This window comes from Adelges cooleyi, unplaced genomic scaffold (genome assembly GCF_023614345.1).
Source record: "Adelges cooleyi isolate 19-005CV unplaced genomic scaffold, UGA_ACOO_1.1 ACOO_flye_CR_arks_rails_tigmint_CR_PRNA_30, whole genome shotgun sequence".
Taxonomy (NCBI): domain Eukaryota; kingdom Metazoa; phylum Arthropoda; class Insecta; order Hemiptera; family Adelgidae; genus Adelges; species Adelges cooleyi.
In genome coordinates, this window is record NW_026095971.1 from 19,069,143 (window position 1) to 19,092,004 (window position 22,862).

The 22,862-nt window shown below is 34.1% G+C and overlaps 1 protein-coding gene across 2 annotated transcripts in view; it reads right to left on the reverse strand.

The window, feature by feature from the left end:
- Window positions 1-6,740, reverse strand: part of LOC126838129 (protein tiptop-like) — a 54,981-nt gene extending 48,241 nt beyond the window's left edge. For both annotated transcript variants that reach the window (XM_050572279.1, XM_050572280.1), the window contains exons 1-2: window positions 6,357-6,740; window positions 6,132-6,287 (exon numbers count right to left, since the gene is read on the reverse strand). The gene's annotated coding sequence lies outside the window, so the exon portion shown is untranslated. The remainder of the gene's footprint in view (window positions 1-6,131; window positions 6,288-6,356) is intronic.
- Between the last annotated feature and the right edge of the window lie 16,122 nt (window positions 6,741-22,862).

Consider the following 22,862-nt stretch of genomic DNA (forward strand, 5'->3'; position numbering starts at 1 on the left):
GGCTATATTCGTTTATACTCTTGAAAGGAGTCAATAATTCGTTTGATAGTTCATTTTATAATGGCGATTCAAACATTTAGTTTAATTGAATTAAAGTCGAGAAAAAAGTTCCTATTGATGAATTATAATATAATATTTTAAAAGTCATAGTAAATGAATATATTGGTAAAGGAGTTTTGGTTTACATCATTATTATATTACAATCACGTTTATGTTTTAGTAATTTTATTTATAAATGAAAAGAGTTGAGTGTGTAATAAATTTGTTAATCAAATTCGCTCATACTGTTGGTTAAAAAAAAAATTTGAAAACTAGGCGTTTACCAATTTAAATAATTATAGTGCATAAGTGTAAACAATTTTTTTTATAATTGTCTCCAAGTAAAATTGTGTGTGAAAAACAGTTACAAATAAATGTAACAATTGTTTTTAATTTCACGAAAGTCTAACTTTTTGGACTTAACCCCTTTAAAAAAATCATAAATAAATAATCGATTCAGCTATATAGGTACATATAATATATAAACCGATCAATATAGATTGAAGATTGTTTTTTTTTACTTGAACCGCATAAGGTAATGCGATTTCTATGTCCGGGCCATCACGTCAAACGACAAAGGATTATAAAAGGATGAATAAAATGATAATATAATATAGAAATGTATTAGTTTGGTTTTTTTAAATGCTTTGAAATGTAATAATTTATTTAAAAAAAGATACACTAGTAAGACGTATATATGCATACACCCAAGGTCACGACAGATGGGTACCTACTTTATTAGATGTATATATGATACAAGTACACAAACACACACACACAAGAGTATATTATAATATCCTTATCCGACGGCAAGTTGATTTATCGGGCACGTATCGAATTAAAATTTAATTGACACCATTATAAGACGGACCGTGTGCTTAGACAAAGAAGCGCCCACCTGAATTGATGAGAGAGAGATAGAACTGCCGCCACGGTATAAAAAAAAAAATGTATTTTACTGTTAAACACACACACGTGAACTCGGTCGTAAAAATCTACTTAGCCAAGTTTAGCACCAACGAGTTTTTATTACGTTTATTTTTGTATCTATCTGCTATCCTATTATAATAATATATTCCGCGATTCCCAACCGGGTTCGCGTTTTTTATGAGCCCAACAACACTGTACCTATATATATATATATACATGCATAAAGATACACTGTACGTAGACACCTAATAATGTATGGAAATTAATAACATGTTATAGTGTATCTATATAAATATATTTTCATATCGCTAAATAGTCAACACTAATGTACAGTGTGTTAAGTTGCCACCTCTAAGCGCGAACACAAGGGGGGGGGGAGGTTATGGGGGCTGAAGCCCTTCTTTTATGTACTTAAATTGTACGCATTAAAAGTGTGGTTTTTTTTATAAACGTTATAATATAAGTACTTTTTTTACCGTGTTAACTTTAACTTTAATATGACTATTGCTTGTATTTTAAGAGAATTTTTATTTCTAGTCCTTCCCCGTTTTTTTTTTCATTCCTAGATCCACCCCAGGACTTACACGTACATATATTTGTGCTTAAACCACCCTTTATCGTTAGTGAAGTGTAGTCGAAAAAAAATTTACCAGATTTGATTTCTATTTCATTTTACCAAAACATTACAAATTTATAGGATCATACTGGAACGCTACATAGAATTATGTGTTGCCAATTGAAAATACTTTTAGAACCAAGTAGGACTTAAGTGAGTTGATAATTTATGTATACATATGTCGTTACATTGTGAGAATTCTTTTACTACATAAACGGTTTTAACATATCAATGTGTTTTGATACTTTAATTTATACTTATACTTTAATGTTATAAGAAGTATTTATTCTGTAAGCGATTTTTTTTTTAAATTCTAGTTTGAACTACACAAAACATTTTTGCACTGAGTCAGTATTGTTTTTAAGGTAAAAAAAAACAGAAAATATAATATATACCTATTAATGCGCTCACATCATATTATTGTAATAGTTTGGAAAAGTGGGGGACACAAAACAGGTATAACTTGACACGCGGGTCGGATCCAGCCATCATCATTGACCGTAGCATCCCTAGACCCTAAGCAACGGATGACGGTGGAAAGATCAAGACATTTAGTCGGATTAAAAATTATTTAACCCTAACACGGCGAACAATAATAAAGAAGGCAGTGTCAAAAGCACATAACTCTAGGTGTATCAATGACCGCACGGCGGACTTGAAACCGAGCAAGTACGGAGGGACCGACTCAGAGAACCTAAAAGCGGCGGTCGAGTGGAAACCGACGGGAAAGAGACTCCGCAAGAGGACGTCCAAAGAAGGAGTTGTGATGCCAAGAAGAAGAAGAAGACACGGCAGAGCACACATAGCGTTTAAACGACATTGACTGTCTCTATATAACTGTGATCGGACGTGCAGCGCGGTGTATAATATAGATAGTGCGATGAGTGTGAGGTGTATATAGTGCCTACCTACCTCTATATACGCATATCCCAAACAGCAACCGCGCTGGGGAAAGAGAAAAGTAATAAAAAAAAAAAAGAAACACACATTTCTTTTACAATACTATATCGAACAGAAACATCTCGTCACGAAATCCTTATTACCCCGCCCCCCCCTCCCCGACGCCCCTCGATTTTACACAATCAATTCCGTGTAACCCTCGTCGGTGGCGATGACTTCTTGTGTTCTTCTCTTCTCGCTCGCACGCGTGTCTTCTGTCCTTGTCCGTCCTCCCTCCCACGTCGACTATATAGGCTATAACAGCTATACGGTCGTTGGGCTACATATGTGACTGCGTGTGTGTGTATGTGCGCGCGTTTATGGGCTTCTATCCCCGCCGGGGTCCGGTTATAAATCTGTCAAAAACTGACTGAGTTACGCGGGCCTTGGGTCTCTTTCAAAAAATCTACACGGTGCCCCTCCTCCCCCTTGTGCCCTGTCTTTGCCGCCGACAAGAATCGTCAAAAACTCGCCGAATATTATAAATCAAACGGGCACCACCACCGCCGCCATCGCTCTGCCGCCCGCCCTGTATATACATACCTATACATTATACACACATACACCGCACCCATCGAAACGACGAATTCCAATTTCTGCTCATTATAATTTACTGCAACACTCCCGATTGTTGTTATAATATGTATGTTGTACACAACAAACGCATATCCTTATAGCGTATATACACACACACACACACAGAGAGAGAGAACGTCAAAGCCAAGATATTACATTCGACTGACGCGCCTTATAAGTATTATTATTATTTGTTGTATAAAGATTTATCGACGGTCGATACGGTCGAGCGATAATTAAAAAAAATCCGAAAAAGTAAACGCGGCAATAACGATAAATTAAAAAAAAAAAAAAACCGTTTTAAAACGCGCACCGGACGGCGCAAAACCGAAAAAAATAGTACCTATAGCGTCGTTCAATCATTACATAAATTTATAGCCTTAATTATTTCAAGGTCAAGTTAATGTAATTTTGTTACACATAATATATAGGTTGCCTGTGTTCAGGAGCTTGACATAATTAAGCAACTGTAATTACAATAGGTGTATGTATGTATGTGTATCGTCTTGTTTATGACAATAGGTACTTTCAAGTTAGAAAATTCGCGGTCGATCGTTTGTCTATAATTAACACATGCATTTCGGGAAAAAAAGCATAAAACCGTGGACATGTTTTCTCTCTCCCATCCCCTTCGTTGCTATCCTCTCTCATCCATCCGATAGTATTGCCCTTGCTCTTGACCTAAACCCAGCCTTACCTATTGAATCCAAATCTGAAGTAGTAAATGCTTAACTGATCTCTTATCAGCATCAGTAATCAGCTGTTTCTTATCACTAAAGGAAATCTACCCCCCATTCCTAATGGGTCGACGCTACTTATGGAATGACACTCAGCCCAAAACCATAATTATCAATGGTTAATGTTGGAAAATGGTTTGCTGTACAATAAGACGGCATAGACCGCAACGTTGTGCAAACAAAATACATACCTACATATATTCTTAGGCGAACGCACGATAAGCGCCAGCACGTGTACACCGTAACCGTAACTTTGCATTCAAATCCGTCCCCCGAGCTTTTTTCGTCATTAAAAAATAAATACATTCCGTGCAAGTGCATTGTACGAATAAGCCGTGTTTTCTAAGTTATAAGCAGAATAAAACAAATATAAATGTGTTTACCTTAAATGTATATGCCTACTAAAAATTGAAATTGAACATTGTAAATAAATAATTGTATTAAAAAATAAACGAACGATACCACGGACTACATCTCAAGATCAAAGACTCAGCTGAGCTCTTTGTGTAAACGGCTCCAAATTTAGGTAAAATCGTTTTTAATTGAACATTTGTCTCGGTACTTAATTCAAAAATTCTAGGCATGTTCATACATAGGTTCAAGTACATTTAAATACTATTAGATTTTATTTTATAACTTAAATAAATTCCGTCATATTTCTAAATAAAGGCTAATAAAAAAAACTTGAATCTAGTTTTTACATATGATAATTAATAAACTATTTATTAATTATTTTTCACTACCTATTTATTCAAATTATTTTACTAAAACAATTGTAATTATTACTGTTTAAATACATAACATTTATACAAGTTTTACTAATAAAAACTATTTAAAAAATACATTTTTCTCAAGTATAAGAACGTTAAAAAAAAAAACCGAAACTTGAATTGATTTATATACATATTCGATATTTTACACTACTAGTATATTTTTCAACAATGCACTTTGTTGAACAACTTCGTTAAATATGTCTTCAAATGAGATAGATTATAAAATATCTTTGTTAGGGGGATTGGATAACCGGGCAGTTTTTAAGGAGTTTTATGTGGGCAATGTTTAAGGAAACCTTGTCAATTCATTTTCCAGTTAATTCGTAATATCTTCAAGGTATTATTTTTAGTTTTAATAATTGTTTTTAAGAGTAAAAGCCATTTTGGTCAGACTATTTGCATTCTGACCAGATTCGTCTTATCAAAAGCCTTAGACTCGGATTCCATCCGTGAAAATCCCCCAAGACGTGTCAAAGCTGTTGGCGCAGCGACCTTAAATTTCAATACTTAAAAAAAAAAGATGACCCAAGCTTATCTTACTTAATTCTTGTTAAAAAATGGTAGTGTGATTTCTTTTATCTGTTCTATAACAGATAGGTACAACAAAAATACATGGATTCCTTTAAATTCGTGTGTTTTTGTTGTACCTATATATTATAGTCGTACATGTGCTTATTGTATTTCATTTACATAATATTGTATATTTTTCTAAAATAATAAAAAGATACTTAAAATCTCGAGCAACCGGCAACAAATAAAATATATGTGCGATATAATGTTATACAACGCTTTACTCCGATTTTATGGGAAAACAAATATAGTATTTGTATTAAAAACAGGAACAATATTTTATACATTTTTGTATTGTTTATATGTAAACCGTAGTCGAATTTCTTTAAAACTGTGTATGAAAAAAAGTAAAAACTGTAAAAATATTATTTTCTACAAAACACATGTTGGCTTTGTTAAAATCAATAAGTTGCAAGTCAGTCGTTTGTAAGTGGGGCAAATTTAATTAAAGAGTTAATTTCCTTTGAAAATTGAGAAAAAATGTACACATTTTCTCAACTTAAAATTACGGCGCGCTAAGCCTTTTTTTTTTACAATTATAACCGAATTAATTCCAAATTTGTACGAAATATTATTAAGATAATATAATACTAACATTGTATTAAAATTGTTTTACTCTAAAAATGATAGAACTTTTTTCTTTTGGAGTCTGATAATTAGAGTGAAGGTAGAGTACAATTTTCAAAAATCTCTATGGCCAAGCTATTTTGTTTGGGAGAAAAAACCGATAAAGTCACACTAAAAAGTGATTTCAATAATTTATTACAGGTATGTATATACTCAATACAAATGTCATTTGTAAAACTTAATTTTAGCTAAAACGATAACTTATTAGTTTTTAGAAAAAATTGTCGTTTAAGATATGGTTCTTATCAAACCGTATGACCATGTCATAATTTGTAACGCACTATATAATATATCAACGTTATTAAACAATTATTAAAATCTTACCTATCTGGTGAAGATTTCAACCGATATAGTATGTCTTCTAGAGAATATTTTTTTTTATCGACCGCGTTTCAATCTCGCTGTGAAACACTGTGTCCTACTTATAGGAAACTTTTTTTTTGTTATTTCACTGGCGGCCAAATCTGATTATCTGAACAGCTGATGCAAAAAAACATTTAAATTAAAAAAGTACCGTAGATGCGGTATTTCTGCAGTAATCAATACTACTTGCCGTTTATACCGGAAATAAATCCAAATCCTTTTTGTATAGGCTGCTGATAGAAACAGAGGACTAATTATCACTCTCTAAACACAGTATAGTAGTGTATACGGGGACTACCCCACTTGATCCGCTGTTGTGGTGTCAGGTGTGAAATACACAAAGCTAACGAATTAACCGCCCTACACAATATTATTATTATAAACACTATATGTTAGGAAAACCAACACTGTACTAATAAAGCGTATAATAAACGGTATAACGGCAACATTTTTTGACAAGACCGCGACAACGACTGGCACACATAAATTATATAGTAGAATCCATTGCCGGTGTTTTTGCTATTGTTCCACGACCGATAACACAGTGATTGATCATAATGATAAAATATAATAAGATTGGGCCATTTTTTTTTCTAGTCTATATCGGTCGGACATAGCTTTTGTACACGTCGGACTAGCGTGTTCGGAAACAGCTATCCGTACCTACCTACGACAACACTATTTCCCTATACCTAATGTTTACATAAACGTGTACATACAGTGGATGTGTGTAAACAAAAATAATACACAGCGTAATATCATCAATATATTGGCCGACAATAATTTCCCCCGAAGTTTAAATATAAACGCCGGAAGACCGCAAAAAAGCACAGCGCAAAAGCACAATATTAAACGGTTGAATTCAAATTACATTATTTTTTAGGGATATTTGTATATAAATGTTAAAATGGCAAAACCATGAATTCATATTCATCTCGCCGGTTTTAAAAACACAATAAACAGGTGTTTACATCTACAAAAAAATTGTACCCGTAACCTGTGCAAAATTCTCCCATTAAAAGAGGGATCACATGATTTTCAGCCCCTTTCGGCTGAATTTTACTTTACATAACGCCTATGCAAGTTGGCTAAATGTATGACATGTATGACACAGAGTTAAAAATAACTGTTATACTGGTTTTTAAAAGCATACAGATTGTACTAATCAATCATCATCATTAACCGGTAACAGTTATTATTGCAATAGTCAATACCTACGTTCGAGTAATAATAACCTTTATTCGGTACTTACTTAGTGTACCGAATTGAACTTGAATTTTATTTTTAATTTATTTTTTATGAACTTGGGGGGGGGAGGTTAAGTCTGTGATTTTTGAGATAACCAAAAACGGACAACGGAAGGCTTTTTTACTGCACTCAACTGATGCCCCTCCCCCCTTATATGTGTGTGGTTCTATGCTTGAACACCCTGTATATAACTTAGTTGGGTGGAGTTAGGAGATGTTAAGACGTTTCCTATTTGCGTAAAACAACTTAATCAATTTTTAGAGAATAGGGTATAGAAAACACCGTGTGCTACTTAGAATAGGAACCTTAGAACGGTAATAGTGTACAGGGTAAGCATGGCCGGTTGAAACTGAGTTGGAGTGGATTTTTTTTACGGTTTAGCAATGAAGCAAACATTTTCGAATAAGTCGAAAATAACGGACACTCTAGTATATGGTAAAGTTATTAAAATTTAAAGTTAAAGTTTAGGACAGGACTCAGGAGTTATGGTGGAGTGTAGTATTATTTTTATAACCACTCTTCTGTTATCAATTTAAGTTTCAAAAGTTGACTTCAAAAATAATTTTGGTTGGGGGGAAAAACAAAAAAAATTGTGAAAAATTGATATCACATTTTGATTATCACAAATTGATACATAGATGTTATTATTTTTTAATTTCAAAAGTTGATAGCTACTAAAAAATATGAATACTTGGTTATCTCATGACATTCAATACAAATGTACAAGTAAAAATATTTAAAAAAAACTACAAAATGGCAATTATTTTAAAAATAATTAGCGTCTTACGATAAATCAATCATTCTGTATATGCATATTATATCCGCGTGTGTTGTACTTTGCAGATATTGGCTAGTCGTTTATGTTGGGTTTGGAATTTGAAAATTACAAATCGAGCCACAATTCAAATAGGTAATCCTAATTAAGCTTACAAACATTACTCTGCGACTGTACAAATGAATTGCTCAAAGTCGGAAATCTTAAGGACGATAAATGCCAGAAGTGTGTTAACAAACGGAAATTGAAAATTTTTTTTTCGTTTCTCAGTTATTATTTTTGTTGATTTATTGCATTTAGAAATATCTACGATTCGTCGAAATTGTGGCAGGTAAACCCGTTAATGGGGTTTGTATCAAATTATAGTCCAGTTGTGTTTAAAAATAAATCCCATTATCGATTTCTGCCAAAACGGATGGGCCGCCCTCGACACGTGCGTCTACATATAATATTATAGATTGACGGTATATTATAAATGATTACATTTTTGTGTATAAATAATTTAGATCAAACTACACCCATCGACCAAAATAAATACACCACACACAAATATGGAACCCGTTATCGCTATTGGAACGCTGAAAGGCGCATAATGATATGGAATTGAAAAAAAAAACAGAATTTTAATTAAGTGTTTATAGAAATTCATTTTTTTTACATTCTCCAATTTTTCTTTTTTTTATAAGGAGCTCAATAGTATCAAATTTAGTTCCGAAAAATTAGGAAATTAAACTTCTCTAAATGTAACTACAAAAAGTTTGATGATTTTCCTTTTACAAAAGACCAAACCGTTGTAATATAACCTAATTGAAAAAATAGATAAATAAAGGTGTTAAAATTGAAGTTAATAAACGTGTACATTTCATTTTTTTGTTAAATAGTTTTTAGTTGAACAGTTATAAAAATAGTTAGAAAGAATGAAAGTGTTAGACTAAATTACACATTTTAGCAAAAAATTACAGCTGCAGTTGATGAATGTGTGTTGAGCTTAAAAATTACAAAAAGTTCCAAGCATATATTTTTCAGCTCAACCACAAAAAACTAAAAGGGGATCTAAAATGTGTCTCACAAATAACGCTGTATGCAAAATTAAACGTACTAATTGTCAAATACATAAATTAGGTATAGGTATAGTTTAAAGGTATACAGGGTGATCCACTTATCGTGAACCACTCAATATCTCATAGCGTTTTAATAAGAAATTAAATTTTTTTTTTTCATATTGTTTTTATACAATGTGATCTCAATTTTTTTTGTTTTTACGCTTCTCCCAACTTAGTTTTTTGATAGCAACTTTTGAAACTTAAACAGTAACGTATATATATGATTACCTTTTTAAATTGAGAATAATGTACTTAAAATTTTGACTGGTCGATAACCAGTTTCGGATAACTATTTTTAAAGTTATAAGAGTTTTAAAGTTAGGATGAGAGGGGAGTGCGGTTAGGCAATGCGCGCAGATTAAAAAAATACTACACTCCACCTTTCCTCGTGCCCTAAACTTGAAACTTCAATAACTTCAAAAACAGTTATCCGAAACTGGTTATCGACCAGTCAACATTTTAAGTACATTATTCTCAATTTAAAAATGTAATAAAATATATACGTTACCGTTTAAGTTTCAAAAAATGCTATCAAAAAACTAAGTTGGGAGAAGCGTAAAAACAAAAAAAATTGAGATTACATTTTATAAACACAATATGAAAAAAAAAAATTAATTTTTTATTAAACGCTATGAGATATTGAGTGGTTCACGATAAGTGGATCACCTTGTATAATATACCTACTAGGTAGAACATGCCATATACTCTTTCGGCAGCCCCATTTTGCACACAACTCTATGTAGGTAGGTTCAACAACCGAATGGTTTATAGTGTACACAATCGACTACTATAGTATAACCAACAGTTAAAAACTTCTTTTATACAATGTAAAACGAACGTTTTGGTTAAGTTAGCTGGTGTCCCCTAAAAATAATTATCTTGTGGTCTGGCGGTAGTTGTTTTCGGATGTCTTGTTAATTGGAAAGTACCAGAAACCAGATTACAAATAATTATTAATAAATAAGATTGTAACATAATATAGTTGTGCTTGGATGTTTGACCGTGTTGGCATCGACGTTTATTTCTAAATCTTATGACGACAGATTAAACAAATAATCGATAACAATGTTCAGTTCAAACGTGTGAATATTCATGTAGCATTTTTACATGGCAATTTTATTAGGTAATCTACAATGAAAAAACATACTCATGTCGTGATATAATAAACACTTGTTTTTCTAACTATAATAAAATATAATAATTTAGAGTTTGATTTTTTGTCTACAGAAATTGTAATGTAAGTCTGTTTTCTGTTTTGTTTACACAGTCAACGATTGCAATGCTTTGATCATTTATTACTACTAAATAAAAATGTGAACGCCATCAATCATCAATTTTTACTTGAATATAAAAAAAAAACAAATAGGAGAAAAAAAATGGGAGTGTAAAAACAATTTAGTGTATGTTGAAAATAAATAAATACTACTAAATAAAAATGTGAACGCCATCAGTCATCAATTTTTACTTGAATACACAAAAAAAAAAAACAAATAGGAGAAAAAAAATGGGAGTATAAAAACAACTTAGTGTATGTTGAAAATAATTTAAATATTATTTAAACATGATAATAATGTATATGTTGCTGAAAAATATAATAGTTAATCCATCGACAATTATTGAATTATAATTTTTATCGCTTAGATTTTGAACTCCTGGAGAATGGCTGATGATCAAGAAAAACAACTTGTCTCGGTTATATATTACACAAAAATAATTTATTTTGCGGATTCACAACCATTAATACGGTCGTTACACGAACAATAAACGCACGTGTCTACAAAATTACAAAGATGACAATGTGAATAAAATAAACAAAAAACGAATTTGTGTTTTTCAAAAGGCTAGAAAATTTTTAAAAACAACCAAAATGATTTATATTATACTCAATGCGACTTATCAAAACGCGCATTGTGACTACGGTAACAATAAAAAAATGTATAATATATTATTCGAAAAACCGGAAAAAATATTATCATAAATAAAAATGTACGTGTTCGATTCCAAAAAAAAATCTAGTAGAGTTATGTCAACTGCACTTTTAACATTTCCAACTGCACAAATACCTAGGCGTTTCACTGCACTGCTACTTGCAATAAATCCCAAGACGCATTTAAAACGAATTGGCATTAAAAAAAAAACCTATAATATAATAACACAATAGTTGTGGAAAAACAAAAAATCTAAAACGGCTCAAAACAATCTTAAATAATGGCATAAATCTGTAGCCTAATTCCAAACTTTTTTTTATTAAGAGGCATGAGTACGTGTATATTTTATTAAGGGGTAAAGTATAGGCAAAACTTAACAAATTTTTCTATGATAAATTTTTAATTTTGTTAAAATTTGATTTCTTTATTAGCTTCGGGAAACACAACTTGGTACCAATAATTCTGTAATTTTTTTTTAGAATGTCGGTTTTTTTCTTTTTGAGCCAGTACAATATTATGGCTGGAAGAGGATTATAGTGGACTATAGAGCATATTAATTTTGATGTGTAACAAATTTATAATTGTGTCTGCTAATAGTTGTGTTCTTTTAAAACATATTATTATAATAGGAGATTAGTGTTTCTACATCAGCGCCGTAAGTGATAGAGTGTTGGTAAAAGCTAAATTCGTCTTACACTTCTGTGTCCTACAACACATATACGCAGAAATAGACCCTGATATCTAGTGTAGACTATACAGAGTGTTTTTTTTCTCCTGTCGAGCTACCACTATGGGGTTCTAAGTTCTAAGATAATTCAAGGATTTCAACGTCGTGCACCGTTTAAGAGCTGATGCGTTCCGCGCTGTGATAACGGAAAGCCACGAAAGCGGTTGTTTCCGGCGATTTGGATTCGGCGACCGGATGTTTTTGGGTGAATATTACAAGCGGACACGACCGGACATCGGCATCGTGCCTTCCCTTCCCCCCCCCCCCGACTTTGTACCCCCGACTCTGTCGTCACGGTCCTTTAAACGATCACACACGGCTTTGGTCCAGACGATCCCCCGCCATCTGTGCGTGGTGTAAAAGAGCCAGCCCGGGCAAACCGTTTAGTTCCGATTGATATTTTGGCATACCTACTCTTTACACGGCCCGGCCACGGTCCAACGGGTTTTCCAGCCGTCGCCCCAGCCCCTTTACCTCGGTGCAATCTTCTTAAACAAGAGAAAAGGTTTCTTTTGCAGTAGTAGTAGTAGTTTGCCTATTATATAGCGCGCTTTATGTACCTATGTTTATACATATATACCGTACAGCTAAAGTTTGTAAGTGTGTACAAAAGGTGTAGTAGTACACTCGGTAGTGTAACGTCGTTTGAAAGAACAAGAAAAATAACATAGACTGCCAAGCGACAGAAAACGACGGCGATAGGGTGTCCGCCGAGCCGGCGAATCAATGTGTTTGCGCCACACGGATCGCGGCCGAGAGCCCATTACGCACCTTAATAACCGGCAACCCTGTGTATGTATATGTATAATATGCGATGCGTACCGACCAGGGCGCGTCTCTTGAGTAAAAAGGGATCGAAGACCTAACGAGATGGGGTGGGCGGCACAGGGGGAATGACGGACGAAACCCAAGCCAAGCATAGCTAACTCTATCAAACGTTCGGTTATCCGTTGGAAATTTGAAATATTAATTCATTTTATTTTTTTTGTTTTGTTCATTTTTTTAGATGTATACTTTTTTACTAAATTCCTGATGATTTAATCTACATGGAAAACTTGTCGTTTAAGGATTAAAATTATCCGGGGTTGGTGTTTTGATCGATGAAAATCTTTCATAGACAATTGACCGAACTTTGTCCAGTCAATTGACATTGTGCCAACACTAAAATTGACCGACATAAGTCATATTGAACGTTTTTTTTTTTTACTGACACCCGGCGACAGTCTATATACAAGCTGCTAAATTATGTAATTAAAATAAACAAAAAAAAAAGCTAGACAAGTTCCTTTCTTAAAATAATATAATATTATTGTCTCGAGTTCGCGCTCTATTGACATAGTTTGATCTTTGCCGAAATTGCACAAAACAGTGTAAATCAATACACTATTAATTAGGACAAAGGATTACCATATGCCATATATTATGTATCTTTTTATATGGCCAATATAATATATATTATGAAAATTGTTGACATTTTTGTGTAAAGCGCAGAATAAAGCATGTTCCATGTTTTATGATTTGGCCTTTAAGTGGACTGTAACTATTTTTTGACGAACGATGGCGAAAATTTGAAAGCTTTATCGACAATTTATATGCAAAGCTCGCACAACGCGTTCTTCTTCATTCATATTAGACTCAATTACTATTACCGTTTATTGTGCAAGTACATTGTGCAGAGTCCCTCGGTTGCAATAATGACACGTGGAAAACATCATATAGAACTCTGCACAGCAACGGTCCCCCGGATCATAATATACATATTTAATATTACCACCGTTTGTACGCATTTAATGGATCCCTCTTGTTGTAAAAGTAAGTACACTCTTCTCGGTTAGGTATTAGGTCTGCTGTTTATACGGCTTACCTATATATATATATATATATCGGTTGTGCGGAAAGACGGTGATTAATGATTTATGTAATAAAATGCTATTACACATTTTATACCTAGAAGAAGATTGCTGCTCGTACACGGCCTGTATTATTGTATAATGTTGCCAGAAAAAAAAACAGGACTACCGTATTATAATATATATACATACTGTGTGTACTACAACCGTGTCTCGGTGCCGTGGCTTTTCGGGAAGACCCTATCAACGGGACAAAAGGAACCTGCGCAAACTGGACGTGTCCTTTTGTTGGCAGCTGTACATCACACGGTTGGAGTTGAACCAATGTGCGTTATGCGTTTTCTCAAGACGAACCGCTGTCTTGGTCAATGGTCTATCGTGCACACGTTACAATATATGCTATATTTGTTATTATTACAATATTGTTGCGTTGACCATAACAAATGTTCTGCAATCCCCGCGGCGTTCCTAATCCGTCGTACAAGCGTTTATTCAGAAAAAAAAAAACCAAACCTACCCGGGTGGGTAATGTTAAATTCGGGAGTGATGTTGCTCCCAAAAAAAATGTCAAAAATCACAAAAATAGGATCCATTCCACGGTGCCTGTTTGCAATCTATAACGTTGGATTATACACGGTCAAAAACCAATGTGTTTTGTAACGGTTTGCCGGCACCGTGGACATTTTTCTTTCACACCGTTTGGCCGTCTTTTACACGGTGTACAGCCATTTTCTGCTACATCATTCTAAAAATTAAAATATATAACAATCAACGATTGTCATAGATATATTATGTGACATGTGTGTATACTCGTATATGTGTACATATTTTATATGTTTACATTATAACGCCCTAATCAAACAAATAAGAGCTTTACTAAAGAGGGATATAAATATTTTCTTACAGTATATAAGGGATTTTGACTCAGGTGTCAATCATTGAGTTGCAAAAACCACTGTTTCTAGTATTTTCACAGTATGTTAGACGATTGAATAATTTTTTAACATTTAGCTCAAATTGAGTTCCTTATTCTGGATTTCCTATTTATATGGTCTTTTTTTTTAACTCGGAACGTGGCGTTAGATGAAATATATAAATTTCAAACGCCAAAATTGAACGGAAACGTAAATTATACACTATAATATTTACAATACTTATGTTTAGTGTTAATACAATTTTTAATTTAGTACAGCAGGTGGAGTGCAGTTGAGCTTTCCTATCGTTTTAAACTTGAATATCTCTAAATATAATTATCCAAAACTGATTATCGACCAGTCGGTTTTCAGAAATTATCCTCAATTTATACAAAGTATATTTAATATAATATTATACGTGGAGAATACTGAAAAATATTTTTTTAAAAAATCGAATATCGTCTAATATAGTAAATAATAATAACATATTAAACAACATTGATTTTAAAGAGAAAAACTAATAAAAATATGCAGTTATTTCAAAAGCAAATCAGCGTTACGACTTACGGGACGTTGAAAGGATCGCCCGGTATAAAAACAGATATTATAGTTTTTTTTGGTATTTTGTAATTTGCATTATAACATTTGTCTCATTCGTTAAAACATAAAGGTTAGGTATTGTAGGGAAATTTTGTCCTGTGCTAAAAAAATAATGTTTCATTGCTGTCCACTCCACACAGCTGTACGTGTAGATATAGTCAGTAGTACCTATACTATGTATTATAATTATACAGCGGAACCTTATAAAGTTGTCACTGGTACAGAGTTAATAAACATAATAATCGATGCGTTTCTCAACTCTTGACAACAGCTACAGCGTACACATATTATAACGGCAGCCGTTGGCGTTAGGTAATTATATTGTGGATTACAAAATCTCCATGAACATTGTAAATTGAGATACGGCTAAGGAATTTTATGACGCTTCTTTTGTGTGTACTGTGCACTGTGTGTAAGTGTGTTTATTTACGATGAGCCCGCAGAAGCAGTAACAATGAAAATGAATTATTTATATTGGCGTCGTTGTTCATGTATGTAGGATATACATAATGGAGAATCCTTTAGACATTAAGAATTATGCCGACCAATAACTCCTTCCGCGTTTGTTTTCTCCATAACGCACGTCATGATGCTACAATTATATTTATAGGTTATACGACCTTTGGCCAGTTGCGCAACTGAGATATATTTTCTTTGGGCAGGATAAAATACGAACCGCAGATTTCCAGAAAAAAAGATAACCAAATTTTCCAATTGGCTTATCCCAAGGAAAGAACTAGGAAATTTCCTGATAATAGGGTGTCTTAGGCTTATTCTCGCAGACCTGTAAGTAAGTAATTGGGCCTAAAGCTTAGAGATGTTAAACGAAAAACACAAGACAGAAAAGAATGGAGATGAGTCGTCGTACACACTACACATACACAGGAAGGCAATACCAGTCGGAAGACCGAAAAACCTAAAGAAGAAGATAGTGACTTGGCGCCTGTTTCCATGTAGAGTGTAAAATGCCACGTCATGTCAACTACCTAATAAAATTTGTAGATACAATAAGAATAAGTTAATATGCTTACACACGGGAAAAAATACATAGTTGGTCCAACTAATAAATTATGGTTAATAAAGGGACACAGTACATTTTTATTCGGAATAACTAAATAAATAGTTGGCCCAACTAAATGTACAGTTGCTTTAACTAAAAACTAAACTATTTATTTAGTTATTCTAACTAGAAATGTATTGTGTCCATAATTAACCGTAATTTTAGTCGGATCTACAATGAATTTTTTTCTGTGGAATCACTGTAAGTGAAGTTATTTCTATAAAATTTAAATCCCAATTATGCAGGTTTAAGATTTTTATTAATTTTAAAATACCTGTCAAATTCAAACAAGTGTAAAAATTCAGAAAAAATTTGCTTGTACGAAGATGGAAATGTAGAAATGCTTCTCGCCCACTCCAAGGGATGAAGTATAAGCAAGCGCCCCTGCTCGTGGATTAAATATTTCCTATCCAACCTATGTATCCCGTCGGGACGTTTAATATTTTGCCTGGCCTCGCTCAAGCCCCTATCGCCTTTAAATCCCGTGTTGGCTTTTGCGTTGGCGGAAGGAAAAAAAAATCAGCGACCGATCGGGCCTTGATTTCGGGCGGAGTTAAAGTTTTAACAACGTCTTATGGCCACGTTTCCGGACCTCTCACTCTCTCTCTCTCTGTCTCTCTATCTGTCTTAAAGCGGCCTCGACAATCGCGTGCCGAACAACAAAAGGGGTTTTTGGCCGAGCAGATGACGAGATAAAATCGCATTTGGCGTGCGATAAATCTGTATTATTCGCCGGCACCGGCAAACGAGTTAATCCGCGGGGCGCTTTGAAGTGTCCGACGTCTGGAATCCGCAAAACTTCACCCGAGACCAGTGTCGCGAGCCTCGTCCCAAGAAAAGTTGACCCCAATAAATAATTCCCCCGGCCCCTCCGGAGACGTGTCGCCCTACCCCCTTGCTGTCCTAGCGAAAGTCCAAGGAATATACCACACCGCAGACTTACACCGACATCGTGCGTTTGTCTGTAAGTATAGAAGTGTGCGACCAAAAATTTCACCGGACTTGCGGAAAATACACGACGTCACGACCACCACCACCACCACCGTGGCCGTAATGATAAATGGTTTTTTACCGTAGACACCTAACCGCGTTTTCATTACCGGACTTTGTCATGCAAATCCGTCTATATGCTATTATAATACATAACCTACCTACACTCACCGCGACTGTCCGCAAGAAACAAAAATTATTATTGTCATTTCCAAGGGAGACGGCAGATATAATAATATATATTTAAGTATAGGCAAGGGAAACCGTTACACGTACAAGTAGGTATAGGTATGACGGTAACCTGTAGTGGCGATCATTCATTAAAAAACTCATATACATATTATTATATAATGGCTCCTTCGCCGTTACCATTATTATTATTACATTATTGTTCGCACAATATAGCCGGGGACGGGTCTTCTGAATAATATATATACCTATAGTTTTTTTTTTATTGTAATCGAACGGTTTATTATAGTTTAATTATTATAAGTCGCGGGGAGTAGTTCACTCGAGTGGTCGATGCGCGCCCAGAAAAAAAAAATAGGGACGACACTCCTCTTAATGTTATTCTTCTTCTCAGACATAAATCCATCGTGTAATCCTCTTCTCGTGGCACATACTATTACAATGATAATAATAATTATAATATATTTAAAAGTAGGTAACGCAGGTCTCTCAGGCACCGCGCGACCGCACATCACACCCCTCGTCGAAATTAGTTCTTGCGCTTACAAGTTTTCGGCCCCGTTAACTGGTTTTCCCGGGCGTCGTTTTGTTTTTGAAAAAAAAAATAAATACAATTAAAAAAACGACAGCCAAAAATATTATTCTCATCGTCGGCCAATTGTACTTGGGGTTTTGTTTTTATTATATATATTATATGCTTTGTAACAACTCTGATGTGTGTGTCTTTGGCAACCGGTTTCCGCGCCTATTCGGCATTGTATAATATTATTTGACTTGTGCTAGTGCAATATTGTCAACGGTAATCTTTTTTGTCTCCTCCATCACATTTGTATACCATTAATTGTAGATTATAAACGTTCATACACACACACGCGTGATACACATGTGTGTTTGAGTTACACAGAAAAGAAAAATACATAGTTGTCTGTAGTTAACTAAAATATATTATATAGATACATATCTAGTTGGAATAACTAAAATAAATAGTTGGGCCAGCTAAATGTTTAGTCGGGCCAACTGTATTTATTTAGATATTTCAACTAGAGATTTATGTTGACCATAATTTTTTAGTTGGACAGGTATGACGCATATTTCTTAAAATCAACCTCAGCTTATGAATATTATATTACCTAATCTGTCGTTGATATCTGATTATCAAGTATTATATTATAATATTCTTTTTTTCACAAAATCGAGAAAAACTGAAAACTTTTTTTCCGATTTTCAATATTTCACATATTAATATGAAGCATATTAAGTAAATCTCTAACTAAAAATAGACTAAAATCGAATTTCTCCAAACCCCCTCTGTTTTAAAGAGTTTTTCGTTTAAATGTAGTCACAATTTGTTTAACTCGAATAATAAAACAATAGGATTTAAATATTTATTAGTCAATGTTTATCGTAGGTTCAGTGACACGAAATAATTACAAAAATGACTAATTGTTAACGTTAAAATTCTTAACTCCATATCCTCATATAATGTTCTCGCCAAGTAAAATATAATATCAATTTCGGGTAAGATTTTCAGTTCACTTAACTTGGCATATGCAGTACGACACCATAACTTTATAGCCCTAAAATAATATATATATATATATATATTTTTTTTTTTGTTTTACTTAGCCTAAGCCAAGTTTTTATTTTGCTTAAAGCAGATAACGAACGTTCGTAAGATGCAGAACTATTGGAAAGTGCGATAGCAACCTGAAATTGATAAATAATACTGAATAATAAATACTGTTAAAAGTTGTTGGTTCTTTTTTGTATTAAATATTTTTTTGAAGCAGAGGTTTTACCACACATAAACACGAACAATATTAGAGGGGGCTCATTTTAAAATTGGCGGGGGGGGGGGGTTGTGCTAGTACACAATATTATAGGTACAACTACCCCTACGGACTTACGATTAATTATCGCTATAGCTAGGTCATAATATGCACACAATAATATTATGTAATACAACAATTATTGTTTTTTTTTCTTTCTCGACGTCGAAAACTACACATTACTATTGTGCAACACACGGCGGACTCGAATAACGTTCATTATAACCGGAGATGAGCTAAGATTATACTTATTATAGTTTTGGCCGGCAACATTTATAATATTGGATTATCGGTTGCGTGATTGAGCACAAGTGTTCCGGATTTGCCGGTAATTAACGTGTACATATATATAGAGAACTGACAAAACAACGGCCGTGTATGACAGATAGACGGTAATAGATTTGTTCGTCCCGTCTGTCAAAATAGTTACCGAAACTCTGTGTGTGTGTGCAACCCGCGGATTAAACACACACACTATATGTGTGTATGTACAAGTACAATGCTTTAAGTATAGCTTGGAAACGGCGGAGATGGGGAGGTGGTGGCATCGAGACGACGGCTAACAGTGGAAACCATCTATATATATATATATAATATATCTTATATATTATTGTATAGTGCGAGATGAGGAAAGTAGGCTATTTCGATGAAATATCATTTTTCTTCCTGCACGGCGGCGGCGCTCAAAACGATTGATCGGCCTTTGGAATTATAGCTAATCATTATTTTTCCTCTTTCTCTGTCTCTCTGTCGAGTTTTTATATTACAAGGGGACGAACGAAACAAATGTCATTCATCTTTCAACTTAATCCATTATATTATTATATATATACGTCTCTCGCGGGCGAGCACACCGGAACAATGTTTATGGGCGAAAACAGTGAGCAATTTTTTTCTATTAGTCTCTATTATTGAATAATACTCTATACGCATCGACGTTTCTCCACTACACTATATACTGTTATACACACATACATTGGTATTGGATATAATAAATGATTACATCCTCGACGACAATGCATGCATTGAGTTCCGGTGAGTTTACAAACGCCCTGTCCGTCCGCCAACGGATACACGCTACATTGTGTCTTCATCTACATAATATTATACAAATGAGTATGTAAAACTCTTCTACATACACTGAGAGATATCTATGTTTGTCGAGCTCTTTCACTATTTCACACTGTCAACGGTTGTGTTCTACAAGACCTGAGTGACTGACTTACACCACGGACTTGTGTCACATTATTATAGCCAACAATTATCGAGTGAATAAATTCGCTTTTAACTCGGGTCAGTGCTATTTTAAAGAGTTATCAAAATAAAAAACTACTGTTAAGTATACTTTTATCCGTTGATTTTATCATTTAGTCTAGCCCCAAAGTCTAACCTAACCTAACGATAGGGGTTTGGGTAAATTTAAAAGGCAAGCAATGCTATTATAAGTATCGAAGAAAGGAAAACAAAAAATATATATAAAAGTATTTATAATGGTTTTACTTTTACAAACTCTGGCAACATAAGTGATTATATTATAACCAATTATATTTGAAACATTAACCCATGTAAATGTGTACTACTAACATTAAATAATAATTTATCTCATTATAGACGGATACGGAATTAAAGGATAATGGTCCAAAAAGTGTAGATGAACTAAAAAATGATTTAAGGTCATCTTTATCAAACAAAAAACTGACAGATCTTTCAAATCCATTTATTGGTCAGAAATATTATTTTACAAAAAATTGGCGTTATAAAATCAAGAAAAAAGAGCATATTATAAAATATTAATTTTTAACACCATGCTTTTTTAAATTGTATTATTATATAATTAATGTAATTCGATAATATATTGTTATTTTTTATTGGTATTTAATTGCGTCCAACTGCCCACATAAACATATTTGTTGGAGGCAATTGTTGAAAAAAAAAAATTATAAATTTACAATCACGTCAAAATGTAATATAAACAAAAAATATATAATTCTTAGGGGCGGCAATTTTCTTTTGACCAGGGAAGGGGTGACATTGGTATCAAGTAGCAAAGTAGTAAGTACATCACAAATAAAAGTAGTTTGCCATCACGACGGTATTTGCAAATATATAACCAGCCGTTGGTCCGTAAACATAAAATCCAACTCTCCAGGTCGGGAACAGGTGAGAGATTCCTTCGCTATGGTCGGACAAACATATACAATGGTATATATAAGTATGCCGCATACGTTAAGTCCACGGCCATCATTAACGTCTTGATGTCTCCGGAATGATTAAACTCTCGTGTGTGTGTGTCTAAATACGGCGGCCGTTTTTAATTTATTGGTCTTCTTTTTGAAATCATCGGGTCGGCGGCGCTGGAAAAAAAAAATGCAATTAAATTAGTCGGTATGTTATATTATATACCGTACGTTATTAGGTACATATAATAGCCATTAAATCACACTGCAGGAGCCGGTATCGACGGACCGACGGCTCGGCCAAGACGTGTACCGTCGCCGCTTCTTCTGCGGCCGACCTTTTCTCAAGTGTAATACCAAAATTTAAAACCGGTACGTATTGCGTATACGAAAACCGTAGTCCGGTCTTTGGTCTAAGTCGATAAATTTTCAAAAAAAAAAAAATCAGGGCGACCAACGCCAAAAAAAAAAAAAAAACTATAAGCGTTGTGAGCTGGATGGTGGCTTTGAGGCGGCGCGGGGGACCATAACAAATATAATTATTAGAATTTTATTATTATTATTACACCACCGTAATACAGCGACTTGACATGCCGTGAATTATATATATTATATATAATACCTGCACAAGGGCTGCTACCGTCTACTATAAGGCCAAATGTATCGCGGTTATCTCTGTCGTCCATCCGGCGTGGGTACACGTTATTATAACAACACCTTTTAACGGATACGGCAATAAATTCATTGGCAACGACGACGACGCCCTCGCCGGGCCAAAGGGATGGTGGCGAGGACGGTCATAATAGTGGTAGTAGTAGGTTACATAGGTACTAGCGGTAGGGGAGGGGGTGGGGCGCTAGGGGTAACAGAAACACCGGCAGTTGAAATTGCACGACTTGGGTACCTGAATTTTGTAAAAAAAAAAAAAATATCCAAAATCCAAACAATACCGCTAAAAATAAGTGTTATAAATCCTGTGCCGCTGGACGCACGCTTGTATAAAAATATATGAGATTGACGTTTCTTTGTTCAACTCGTTCGGTGTAGAGCGAAAAGTATACCTAAAATATTATGAAGTCAGCAAAAAGGCGAGAAACAGTGTGACCAGAATGGCGAAATTGCATATTTTTAAGTCGTTTAACTACTGCGACCATAATATTATATCACGTTATCATTCGGAATTTGAATTTATCTATTGATCCATATGTTTGCTAAAGATTATACCGTGCAGAGTATTGACATCTTAAATACGAATAATAATAATATAAAAAAGGATTTATTTCTATTTAAAGTGGTCACACT